Source organism: Triticum urartu, chromosome 3A (assembly GCF_056163025.1).
Source record: "Triticum urartu cultivar PI428250 chromosome 3A, HENAU_Tu73, whole genome shotgun sequence".
In the NCBI taxonomy this organism is placed as follows: Eukaryota; Viridiplantae; Streptophyta; class Magnoliopsida; order Poales; family Poaceae; genus Triticum; species Triticum urartu.
This window is the reverse complement of record NC_141875.1, coordinates 505,727,113-505,741,587: the sequence shown is the minus strand read 5'-3', so window position 1 is coordinate 505,741,587 and position 14,475 is coordinate 505,727,113.

The window sequence follows — 14,475 nt, the reverse complement described above, 5'->3', positions numbered from 1 at the left end:
TGGTACGGGGTGCGGCTTGAGTGGAGGGCCGAGAGGCCTCTCTGTCGCGACCACGAGGTGGCCGGTCGGCTGCATCAAGTGCTTCCTCCTCTAATCGGGGTAGCAACATGCGCTTTGGGTAGCTCTTGGAGGGGCGTCTGAGTTTATGCTCTTCGGCCGCAAGGACTTCAGTCCATCTGTCGACTAGCAAATCTTGATCAGCTCTAAGTTGTTGTTGTTTTTCTTGAGGCTTCTTGCCGTGGCCATAAGCCTGCGTTGAAAACGCTCTTGCTCGACGGGATCCTCTGGCACGACAAATTCGTTGTCGTCGAGGCTTGCCTCGTCTTTGGAGGGAGGCATATAACTATCGTCCTCGACCTCTCTGTCTGCCGCTCTCTCATGAGGGCTAGTTTCTCCGTCCTCCTGTGCTAAATCTTACTGGAGGGGGTTTTCTTCGGCACTTTCCTGAGTATTATTATCTCCCGTGCTGGAATCACCGTGTTTGTTTTGGCGGGATTTTGAGCGGCGCTGCTGACGCCGGCGCTTAGGCTGTTTCTTGGAGGGGTCATCCTCCGCTGTTTCATCGCCATCTCCCTCTTTTGGGGTGTCCACCATGTATATGTCATACGACGAGGTGGCTTTCCAGGGCCTAGTAGGCGCTGGTTCTTCATCATCTCCTTCATCGGCGTCCATACCGTCGATGTCTTTAGAGTCGAAGTCGAGCATGTCGGTTAGGTCGTCGACAGTGGCTACAAAGTCGGTGGTGGGTGGGCTTTGAATTTCTTCATCGTCCGTACCCCAACCTTGCTGACCGTAGTCCGGCCAGGGCTCTCCTGATAAAGAGAGAGACTTCAGTGACTTCAGGATATCGCCGAGAGGCGAGTGCTGAAAGTTGTCCGCGGCAGTGAACTCCATGATCGGCGCCCAATCGGATTCGATCGGCAGGGGCGCGGAGGGTTCGCAGTCCGGAGAGGAGTCCAGCTCCTTGGAGTCACGAGTCTCGCAGAGTACGGGGCTGGTGTTTGGCTCAATCACCGTTGGGGTCGCAGCCCCCGAGGTGGCGTCCAACCGCCCATCCTCGATCGGCGTAGTCGGCTCCGAATTAAGGGTCGGAGCTGACGCGGGTGCGGCCTCCAGGGCACTGTTCGGTGGCAGAGCTAAATCATGCTCGTCGTAACAGTGCGGCGCGCACGGCAGTGGCTCGAATCCATCGAAGATCAAGTCCCCGCGGATGTCAGCCATGTAGTTTAAACTTCCAAATCTGACCTGACAGCCGGGGGCGTAGCTTTCGATCTGCTCCAGACGGCCAAGCGAATTGGCCCGCAGTGCAAAGCCGCCGAAGACGAAGATCTGTCCGGGGAGGAAGGTCTCACCCTGGACTGCATCGCTATTGATGATCGTAGGAGCCATCGAGCCTAATGGCGACGACACAGAGGAACTCTCAATGAAAGCACCAATATCGGTGTCAAAACCGGCGGATCTCGGGTAGGGGGTCCCGAACTGTCCGTCTAGGCCGGATGGTAACAGGAGACAAGGGACACGAAGTTTTACCCAGGTTTGGGCCCTCTCGATGGAGGTAAAACCCTACGTCCTGCTTGATTAATATTGATGATATGGGTAGTACAAGAGTAGATCTACCACGAGATCGAGGAGGCTGAACCCTAGAAGCTAGCCTATGGTATGATTGTTGATGTGTACGTTGTCCTACGGACTAAAACCCTCCGGTTTATATAGACACCGGAGAGGGTTAGGGTAACACAAAGTCGGTTACAATGGTAGGAGATCTTCATATCCGTATCGCCAAGATTGCCTTCCACGCCAAGGAAAGTCCCTTCCGGACACGGGACGGACTCTTCAATCTTGTATCTTCATAGTCCAGGAGTCCGGTTGAAGGTATAGTCCGGCTATCCTAACACCCCCTAATCCAGGACTCCCTCAATCGTCATCACCAACGATCCTCTCATCGGGAGGGGGTCAATCTTCATCAACATCTTCACCAGCACCATCTCATCTCAAACCCTAGTTCATCTCTTGTATCCAATCTTTGTATCCAAACCTCAGATTGGTACCTGTGGGTTGCTAGTAGTGTTGATTACTCCTTGTAGTTGATGCTAGTTGGTTTACTTGGTGGAAGATCATATGTTCAGATCCATTATGCATATTAATACCCCTCTGATTATGAACATGAATATGCTTTTTTGTGAGTAGTTACATTTGTTCCTGGGGACATGGGAGAAGTCTTGCTATTAGTAGTCATGTGAATTTGGTATTCGTTCGATATTTTGATGAGATGTATGTTGTCATCCCTCTAGTGGTGTCATGTGAACGTCGACTACATGACACTTCACCATTGTTTGGGCCTAGAGGGAGGCATTGGGAAGTAATAAGTAGACGATGGGTTGCTAGAGTGACAGAAGCTTAAACCCTAGTTTATGTGTTGCTTCGTAAGGGGCTGATTTGGATCCATATGTTTCATGCTATGGTTAGGTTTACCTTAATACTTCTGTTGTAGTTGCGGATGCTTGCAATAGGGGTTAATCATAAGTGGGATGCTTGTACAAGTAAGGACAGTACCCAAGCACCGGTCCACCCACATATCAGATTATCAAAGTACCGAACGCGAATCATATGATCGTGATGAAAACTAGCTTGACGATAATTCCCATGTGTCCTCGGGAGCGCTTTACATCATATAAGAGTTTGTCCAGGCTTGTCCTTTGCTACAAAAAGGATTGGGCCATCTTGCTGCACCTTATTTACTTTTATTACTTGCTACTCGTTACAAATTACCTTATCACAAAACTATCTGTTACCGATAATTTCAATGCTTGCAGAGAATACCTTACTGAAAACTGCTTATCATTTCCTTCTGCTCCTCGTTGGGTTCGACACTCTTACTTATCGAAAGGACTATGATAGATCCCCTATACTTGTGGGTCATCACGCGGCAGCCCTAGCCTTTTTGGCAGCCTCGTGGTCATATTTTGCCTTCCAGAAGTCAAATTTAGCCTGCGGAAGAGTAACATACTTGAGTTCACGTAATGTTTCGATGATGAAGTAAAGTAAGGGAAATTAAGAGACTTACATCTGGCGGCGGGTTAAGCTTGCAGAAAGGGTTCATACCCACTTTGCTGCAGGCTTCAAATTTTCTATTTTACAAGTGTTGTTGCCATCTCAATAATGCCCTCTTGAGTCAGACGCAGAGAGCTATGGTGTAACGGGTCGTCTGTTCCTCCGGTATAAGTACACATCAAGCCAGATCGGCGGCTTAAGGGTATGATCCGCCACGTGACCCAGCAGCGGACCAAATCAACTCCGGTTAAACCATTTCCTAGCAGGGCTTGGACCTTTCTATTAGTAGGGGCGAGTTTCTTCTGTTCGGCAGCGGTAAGTTTTTTAGGGAGTTGATGTTTCGGGTCAAGACCTTCAGCACAATAACCCGGCAATGGATTTTCATCAGCCGGCGACATATCTTTACAATAGAACCATGTCTGATTCCAGACCTTGGGGTGACTCAGTAGAGCTGCTTGAGGGAAGATGGCATCTCTTCTGCGTTGAATCGAGATTCCACCAAGTTCTAAGCTGGGCCCGTTTGTGAATTCATTTTGGCAGTTCAGATAGAAGAATTCCCTGAAAAGCTCGACGCTAGGCTCTTCTTGAAGATATACTTCATAGAAAACTTGAAAGTTACAGATGTTTTACACGGAGTTGGGTCCAATGTCTTGAGGATGGAGTTTGAAGAAGTGCAGAACGTCTCAGAAAAACTTAGAGCTGGGCGGTGAGAAGCCCCGGTTCATGTGATCAGTGAATACAATGACTTCACCGTCCTTTGGCAGAGGTCTCTCTTCGCCCGGGTCAGGAGCGCGGTAATGCATGACACTCTTCTCTGGCAAATATCCAACTTTGACAAAATCTTTTAAAGTATCCTCAGTGATGATGGAGGGAACCTATTACATGTAGTAACTGTCTTTGGCGGCATTGTGAAAGACGGAAAACTTAAAGGAAGGGAATAATTTGTCGGCTCAAGTTAGTTGGTGAAATCACGAGTTAACTATTGCAGTGTACATTCAGAATGGCGGCTTAAGTAAGGACTAATGATATATGGTCAATTGTAAATCGGATATGTAAGCCGCCATGACACATACTGGTATTCAAGATCTGATAAGAGTAAAATTCTACTATGTATGGGGACAAACAAGTTTTCGCAGATCGAAGCTATGAGATTGGATCTGCGGCAGTTCAGAAAAAGGAAATAAATTCTAACTACTACAAAGGCAGCAGCAGAAAAGTGGAGGTGCCCAGAGGAGATCTATCATGATGAGGATATATTCTAGTATCAAAAATAGATGCTAAAATTGCTACCACACAGGACCTACATTATTTTCAGATCAAAACTACGCGATCTAGCAAGGAGAAGGCGGAGCAGCGATGAACACTGACGAACACCGAAACCCTAAAGGACAGATCCATGAAAAGGAAAAGGGAAGACTTACTGATGCTAGCTGACAACGGAGGAGTGCCGCGATGTTTCTGGACCGTTCGGGGCGATGCAGCGGCCGGAGTTGACGAAGGGGACGGAGGTCGACGGTGGCGGAGCTCGTGTGGGCTGGTGCATCGCGAGGAAGAAGAAGATGAGAAGGAGAAGAGAGGAGAATGAGAAAGGGGTGGTTTGACCCTATTTATAAGGAAAGGGGTAACAGGCAGGCACGAAAAACAAGGAGGCCAAATGATGATTATCCAACTAATTAAATGCCTCGATTTCTGGAAGGTCATTAAAGATAAAGATCCGTTAAAGATGATGTCATGGCAAGTTTCCGAAATTCCTGGAGATGACGTCATGACGAGTTACAAGGTTTTCACAACAGATGTAGAAGGATTTTTCTAAGTGTTGAAGATTGACATGAACAAGTTCAAATCAACATGGGGCCTAATGTTGGGGATATGACTACCAGATATAACCCGCCCAGGAGGGGCCGGGTCAACCACAATGGCGGTTCATCTATATGAAGCCCAAGAATATACAAGATGGCGGTTCATAGATAGGCTTGTAAGAGGCCCAAGCCCAGAGGCGGCTTAAGGCCCGTAAGTATAAATCGCCATGTACGTGTAGACTTGTAATATAAGGCATGTAAGATACGTCACCGAGCCAGACACGTTGTATGAGCCGGCCGGGACTCTGTAGGCCGCAGGGCGTCAACCCGTGTATATAAGGGGACGACCTGGCGGCGGCGTAGGGCAAGAAACATCAAGTCGAGAGCCAGGCAAAGCATATTCGCTCCCTGGTAATCGAAACCCTAGCAATACCACCTCAACTAGAGTAGGCCTTTATCTTCACTGCAAGGGGCCGAACCAGTATAAATCCTCGTGTCCTTTGTCCCGTTTTAACCCCTTTAAGCTAACTCGTCGCAATGGCTCTACAACTAAGTCCTTCTATGAGGACATCTGCCGTGAAACTTCCATGACAACCAAGAGCCTAAGCTTGGGGATGCCCCGGAAGGCATCCCCTCTTTCATCTTCGTTCATCGTTAACTTTACTTGGAGCTATATTTTTATTCACCACATGATATGCGTTTTTCTTGGAGCGTCATTTTATTTTTATTTTGTTTTGCTTGTTGTTTGAATAAAATACCAAGATCTGAAATTCTTAAATGTTAGAGAGTATTCACATAGTTACATAATTATTCAACTACTCATTGTGCTTCACTTATATCTTTCGGAGTAGTTTGTCATTTGCTCTAGTGCTTCACTTATATCTTTTTAGAGAACGACGATGGTTTTATTTTAAAGAAATTGTTGAACTCTCATTCTTCACTTTTATTATTTTGAAAGTCTTAGACAGCATGGTAATTTGCTTTGGCTATAAATTTAGTCCTAATATGGTAGGCATCCAAGAGGGATATAATAAAAACTTTCATATAGAGTGCATTGAATACTATGAGAAGTTTGATACTTGATGATTGTTTTGAGATATGAATATGGTAATATTAGAGTCATGCTAGTTGAGTAGTTGTGAATTTGAGAAATACCTGTGTTAAAGTTTGTGATTCTCGTAGCATGCACGTATGGTGAACCGTTATGTGATGAAGTCGGAGCATGATTTATTTATTGATTATCTTCCTTATGAGTGGCGGTCGGGGACGAGCGATGGTCTTTTCCTACCAATATATCCCACTAGGAGTGTGCGCGTAGTACTTCGTTTCGATAACTAATAGATTTTTGCAATAAGTATGTGAGTTCTTTATGACTAATGTTGAGTCCATGGATTATAACACTCTCACCCTTCCACCATTGCTAGCCTCTCTCGTGCCACGCAACTTTCGTTGGTACCATACAACCACCATTACCTTCCTCAAAACAACCACCATACCTACCTATTATGGCATTTCCATAGCCTTCTGAGATATATTGCCATGCAACTTTCCACCGTTCCGTTTATTATGACACGCTTCATCATTGTCATATTGCTTTGCATGATCATGTAGTTGACATTGTATTTGTGGCAAAGACACCGTTCATAATTTCATACATGTCACTCTTGAATCATTGCACATCCCAGTACACCGCCGGAGGCATTCACATAGAGTCATATTTTGTTCTAAGTATCGAGTTGAAAGTAAATAAAAGTGTGATGACCATCATTATTAGAGCATTGTCCCATGTGAGGAAAGGATGATGGAGACTATGATTCCCCCACAAGTCGCGATGAGACTCCAGACAAAAAATAAAAATAAAAGGGAGAAAAAAGGCCATAAAAAAGAGAAGGCCCAAAAAACACAACAAAAAAAGAGAAAAAGAGAGAAGGGGCAATGCTACTATCCTTTTGCTACACTTGTGCTTCAAAGTAGCACCATGATCTTCATGATAGAGAGTCTCTTATGTTTGTCACTTTTCATATACTAGTGGGAATTTTCATTATAGAACTTGGCTTGTATATTCCAATGATGGGCTTCCTCAAAATGCCCTAGGTCTTCGTGAGGAAGCGAGTTGGATGCACACCCACTTAGTTTCTTTTGTTGAGCTTTCATACACTTATAGCTCAAGTGCATCTGTTGTATGGAAATCCCTACTCACTCACATTGATATCTATTGATGGGCATCTCCATAACCCGTTGATACGCCTAGTTGATGTGAGACTATCTTCTCCTTTTGTCTTCTCCACAACCACCATTCTATTCCACCTATAGTGTTATATCCATGGCTCACGCTCATGTATTGCGTGAAGATTGAAAAAGTTTGAGAACATCACAAGTATGAAACAATTGCTTGACTTGTCATCAGGGTTGTGCATGATTTAAATATTTTGTGTGATGAAGATAGAGCATAGCCAGAATATATGATTTTGTAGGGATAGCTTTCCTTTGGCCATGTTATTTTGAGAAGACATGACTACTTTGTTAGTATGCTTGAAGTCTTATCATTTTTATGTCAATATTAAACTTTTGCCTTGAATCTTATGGATCTGAATATTCATGCCACAATAAATAAAATTACATTGATAATTATGTTAGGTAGCATTCCACATCAAAAATTCTGTTTTTATCATTTACCTACTCGAGGACGAGCAGGAATTAAGCTTGGGGATGCTTGATACGTCTCCAACGTATCTATAATTTTTTATTGTTCCATGCTATTATATTATCCATCTAGGATGTTTTATATGCATTTATATAGTATTATATATGATTTTTGGGACTAACCAATTAACCTAGAGCCCAGTGCCAGTTTTTGTTTTTTTCCTTGTTTTTGAGTATCGCAGAAAAGGAAAACCAAACGGAGTCCAATTGACCTGAAATTTCACGGAGATCATTTTTGGACCAGAAGAAGCCCACGGAGTACCTGAGATGGGCCAGAAGAGTCCCAAGGCCACCATGAGGGTGGGGGCGGACCCTACCCCCCTAGGCGGCCCCCCTACCTCATGGCCACCTTGGGGACCCCCCTGACTTGTTCTCGACTCCAACACCTCTTATATATACCCAAACTTCTAGAAATAAACCTAGATCGGGAGTTCCGCCGCCGCAAGCCTCTGTAGCCACCGAAAACCAACCTAGACCTGTTCCGGCACCCTGCCAGAGGGGGAATCCCTCTCCGGTGGCCATCTTCATCATCCCAGCACTCTCCGTGACGAGGAGGGAGTAGTTCACCCTCGGGGCTGAGGGTATGTACCAGTAGCTATGTGTTTGATCTCTCTCTCTCTCTCGTGTTCTTAATTTGGCACGATCTTGATGTATCGTGAGCTTTGCTATTATAGTTGCATCTTATGATGTTTCTCCCCCTCTACTCTCTTGTAATGGATTGATTTTTACCTTTGAATTTATCTTATCGGAATGAGTCTTTAAGGATTTGAGAACACTTGATGTATGTTTATTTGTGGTGACAATGGAATATCACGTGATCCACTTGATGTATGTTTTGGTGATCAACTTGCGAGTTCCGTGACCTCGTGAACTTATGCATAGGGGTTGGCACATGTTTTCGTCTTGACTCTCCGGTAGAAACTTTGGGGCACTCTTTGAAGTTCTTTGTGTTGATTGAATAGATGAATCTGAGATTGTGTGATGCATATCGTATAATCATACCCACGGATACTTGACGTGACATTGGAGTATCTAGGTGACATTAGGGTTTTGGTTGATTTGTGTCTTAAGGTGTTATTCTAGTACGAACTCTAGGATAGATTGAACGGAAAGAATAGCTTCATGTTATTTTACTACGGACTCTTGAATAGATCGATCAGAAAGAATAACTTTGAGGTGGTTTCATACCCTACAATAATATCTTCGTTTGTTCTCCGCTATTAGTGACTTTGGAGTGACTCTTTGTTGCGTGTTGAGGGATAGTTATATGATCCAATTCTGTTATTATTGTTAATAGAACTTGCACTAGTGAAAGTATGAACCCTAGGCCTTGTTTCAACGCATTGCAATACCGTTTGAGCTGACTTTTACCACTTGCTACATTGCTGTTTTTACATTTTCAGATTACAAAAACCTTTATCTACCATCCATATTGCACTTGTATCACCATCTCTTCGCCGAACTAGTGCACCTATACAATTTACCATTGTATTGGGTGTGTTGGGGACACAAGAGACTCTTTGTTATTTGGTTGCAGGGTTGCTTGAGAGAGACCATCTTCATCCTGCGCCTCCCACGGATTGATAACCCTTAGGTCATCCACTTGAGGGAAATTTGCTACTGTTCTACAAACCTCTGCACTTGGAGGCCCAACAACGTCTACAAGAAGAAGGTTGTGTAGTAGACATCAGGGGCCATAGGTTTCACTAGTGGCTTCTCTCAAGATAGCAAATTCTACGGTGGGTGAACAAATTATTGTCGAGCAATTGATAGAAAAGCGCATAGTTATGAGAATATCTAGGCATGATCATGTATATAGGCATCACGTCCGTGACAAGTAGAAGTAGACCAAAACAATTCTGCATCAGCTACTATTACTCCACACATCGACCGCTATCCAGCATGCATCTAGAGTATTAAGTTCATAAGAACAGAGTAACGCATTAGGCAAGATGACATGATGTAGAAGGATAAACTCAAGCAATATGATATAAACCCCATCTTTTTATCCTCGATGGCAACAATACAATACGTGCCTTGCTGCCCCTGCTGTCACTGGGAAAGGACACCGCAAGATTGAACCCAAAGGTAAGCACTTCTCCCATTGCAAGAAAGATCATTCTAGTAGGCCAAACCAAACTGATAATTCGAAGAGACTTGCAAAGATATTAAATCATGCATAAAAGAATTCAGAGAAGAATTGAATATTGTTCATAGATAATCTTGATCATAAACCCACAATTCATTGGATCTCAACAAACACACCGCAAAAAGAATTACATCGAATAGATCTCCAAGAGAATCAAGGAGAACTTTGTATTGAGATCCAAAGAGAGAAAAGAAGCCATCTAGCTAATAACTATGGACCCAAAGGTCTGTGGTAAACTACTCACACATCATCGGAGAGGCTATGATGTTGATGTAGAAGCCCTCCGTGATCGATTCTCCCTCCAGCGGAGCACCGGAAAAGGCCCCAAGATGGGTTCTCACGGGTACAGAAGGTTGCGGTGGTGGAAATAGGGTTTCGTAGTGCTCTTGGATGTTTTCGGGGTATATGAGTATATATAGGTGAAAGAAGTAGGTCAGCAGAGCCACGAGGGACCCATGAGGGTAGGGGGTGCCTACCCCCCTAGGCGCGCCTTCCTACCTCGTGGTCGCCTCGTTTATTCCTTGACGTCCACTCCAAGTCTCCTAGATTCCGTTTGTTCCAAAAATAACTCTCTCGAAGGTTTCATTCCGTTTGGATTCCATTTGATATTCCTTTTCTGCGAAACACTGAAATAGGCAAAAACAGCAATTTGCATTGGGCCTTTGGTTAGTAGGTTAGTCCCAAAAATAATATAAAAGGGTATATTAAAGCCCATTAAACATCCAAAACAGATAATATAATAGCATGGAACAATCAAAAATTATAGATACGTTGGAGACGTATCAAGACGCATCCAGCCCCTTCAAGCTTGCGATCATCCGATGTGGATGTATTCGGGCCCCAACGACACCACTCGGGTCGACCCAGAGGAAGTCTCCGAGGAGATGGTGGAGCAGTGGCTGCGGAGCATCACTGGAAATAAAGACAATCCCATGGGGTCCAGAAGAGTTGCCCCATTCGACGCGAAAACGAGCCAAAAAAGGTCTGACCTTTATTACCGAGTGTATTCTATTCTGACTTGCAACTGTCCTTGAATCTGATTGATGCCTGTTCAACTTCTTTCCTTGCAAATTTATACTAAGATGTACTCGATGCCGAACAGGGAGCAAGTCCAGGAGGGAACGGAGAGCACTGACTGGCAATCCCCCGACGACCACGAAGACGACAGTGACGACTCGGGCGGCAGTGAGGAAGTCGAATCACCACCTCACTCAGAGCATCGATCCAAACAGTCTCAAGACCCTGCGGGTGGGCGTGGCAAGGCAACACCTCCCAGTGCACAAGTGCAAAAACACACTCGGACTTCGTCTCCAGAGCCGACTAAAAAGGCCGCCAAGCAGCTCAAGACCGCCCCTTCGAAGCCTCGGAAGGCATTTCCCAATATCAAAGTGGATGTTCTCTTCGCTTCTGCATAAGCATTTTGCTTTCTTTCTCTCTTTTGCGTCATTTGAAAACTGCTATCTGTTTGTCGACTCATTCTACAGCTTAACCGAGTGAGTTCTGAAACTTTCAGCGCTGCCACTTCTGGGACCTCCATGGACATTTACAAGGACCAAGATGATGAGGATACTGAGGACACGGCCACTTCCAAAGAAGGTACAACTCCATTATTTTATTCTCATTTTGTCAATCTGTATTGTCGGTCGACTGAACTCTTGCGATCGAGTCCTTTGCAGCACCACCGAATGTCATTGATCTTCCAGACGATGACGAAGATGTCTGTAACGCCCACGATGCGGCTATATCCCCCATGTGTTGAGGCATGACTTAGAGGCATAACCGCATTGTGGTTTTGTCGCAGGAAGGGTCATCTTCACACAATCCCATGTAATGAACAAGAAAGGGGTAAAGAGAGTTGGCTTAAAATCGCCACTTAACACAATACTTAAATAAATCATACATCATCCAAAATACACACATAGACCGACTACGGTCAAATCCAAATAAAAAGAAGATAACCCCAAATGCTAGATCCCCGATCATCCCAACTGGGCTCCACTACTGATCATCAGGAAACGAAACATAGTAACGACCAAGGTCCTCGTCGAACACCAACTTGAGTTCAGTAGCATCACCTGCACTATTATCATCGGCACCTGCAACTGTTTTGGAAGTATCCGTGAGTCACGAGGACCCAGCAATCTCAAAACCCATGAGATCAGACTACTTAAGCTTATGGATAGGATAAGGTAATGAGGTGGAGTTGCAGCAAGCGCTAAGCAAATATGGTGGCTAACATACGCATACAAGAGTAAGATGAGAAGCTACGCAACGGTCGTTAAGCTAGAAGTGATCAAGAAGTGATCCTGAAACTACTTACGTTCAAACATAACCCAAACCGTGTTCACTTCCCGGACTCCGTCGAAAAGAGACCATCACGGCTACACACGCGGTTGATTCATTTTAATTAAGTTAAGTGTCAAGTTCTCTACAACCGGATGTTAAGAAATTCCCATCTGCCACATAACCGTGGGCACGGCTCTCGAAAGTGTATACCCTGTAGGGGTGTCCCAACTTAGCCCATCACAAGCTCTCACGATCAACGAAGGATATTCCTTCTCCCAGAAAAACCCGATCAATCTCAGAATCCTGGTTACAAGACATTTCGTCAATGGTAAAACAAGACCAGCAAGACCGCCCGATGTGCCGACAAATCCTGATACGAGTCGCACATATCTCGTTCTCAGGGCACACCGGATGGCACAAGCTATGAGTAAAACCAGACCTCAAGTTTCCCCGAGGTGGACCCGCAGGCTTCCCGTTTTGGACCAACACTCAGAGGAGCACTGGCCCGGGGGGTTAAAATAAAGATGACCCTCGGGTTTGCAACCCCTAGGGAAAGTTATAGGTTGTGAGGAAAATGTAAAATCAAGGTTGGGCCTTGCTGCAGGAGTTTTATTCAAAGCGAACTGTCAACGGGGTCCCATAACCCCAACCGCGTAAGGAACGCAAAATCAAAGAACATAACACCGGTATGACGGAAACTAAGGCGGCAAGAGTGGAACAAAACACCGAGCAAAAGGCGAAGCCTTCCACCCTTCGCCAAGTATATAGATGCATTAATTAAATAAGAAATATTGTGATATCCCAACATATCCATGTTCCAACATGGAACAACCTGCAAGGCACCTGCAACTAGCAATGTTATAAGAGGGGTAGAGCAAAAGCGGTAACTTAGCCAAACAACGATTTGCTAGAAAGATGGGTTAGAGGCTTGACTTGGCAATACGGGAGGCATGATATAACAAGTGGTAGTTAGCGTGACATAGCGATAGAGCGAACAACTAGCAAGCAAACATAGAAGTGATATCGAGGGTAATGGTCATCTTGCCTGCAAAGTTCTCAGAGTTGTAGAAAGCTTGCTCCTCGTTAGCCTACTCAACAGGTTCCTCGTTCACAAACTCGTCTCCCGTCTCTACCCAAAGCAAGAACACAAGCAATGGAACAACAATCAATCACAGTGCAAAGCACAAGCAACATGATGTAAGACATGGCATGGAATGCAAGGTATGATGTGCAATGCATAAGGGTACTCCGGAAGGGAAAGGATGATCAAGGCATCAACTTGGCAAACCAAGTATGCCGCTGGAAAGATGGGGTTATTTCGGTCGAAATCGATATAAGGATCACCGGAAACGGATGCACGGTTTGCAAATGGCAAGCAAAACAAGAATGATGCAAATCTGTGAGTAAAAGCAGCATAGCACTTAGAATGCAACAAGAAACTATGCTACTACACTCCAACATAGCAACAAAGCACATGACCATAAATTACAGGTGAATCTCTACAAATCATGAACACTGAGCTCCTGCTAGAACTCACTAGAAGAAGCTCAAAATAGCATGGCAAAAATGCAAAAGATAACATATTCACAGACTTAGAGAAAATACTAAACATGTCAAATCAATATCAGGTAGCAATGTTTAGAGCTAGAAAACAACATGGTACAGGAACATATCATGGCAAACAAAGGCATGGCATGATAGTACTAAAGGCATAGAACAAAACTCCCTTACTGAACTTTAGCCAAAGATGCATAGAAAATGATGTGGCACCCATCGAAACATGGCAAGTTATATGAACAGTTTCAGACTTAGTAGAAAAATAGAGCATGGCAGGAACAGATTCATAATAGCAACTTTGCAAGCTCAAACCACTCACTACAAAGCATTTCTTGGCATCACAAGGTAACCAACATGAAGTAGACATATTCATGAAGCTAAGCATGGCAAGAGCAAGTTCATAGGGTACATGTATCACTAGCAACACCCATAGCCTACTTTGCATGCTTGTGCTAGTCACCACATAGCTCACAAAAATAAAAGGCTTGCACCTCTGTACAGATGGCATGATGGAGATCATAAAACATGTTGACATCAAGCTCATAGGATGCACACACAAAATGCAATAAAAATGACAAATCATCAAGTTACGATAAATTCCAGCAGACAACATCATATAGCAGTTTGCAACGAGGATTAGGGCATCAATATGGACAGTAACCTGCATGCAAATGACACTAACATGAAGAGCATCATGAGACGAACATTTTGATATATCATCCACACAAAACGGAGTTATGAGCATGGAGATATAGCATGATGAACAGGGGCACATGATGTTGAAAATTTCAGGACTTAGCAAAATATCACCCTCCCGGATCTAGGGTTTGCTCGGGCATGGATTACGAGGTTGGTCGGAGAAGAGGGAGACGGCGGCCGGAGTAGCTCGAGGGGGGTCCGGCGAAGCACGTGGTGGAGGTCGCCGATGAG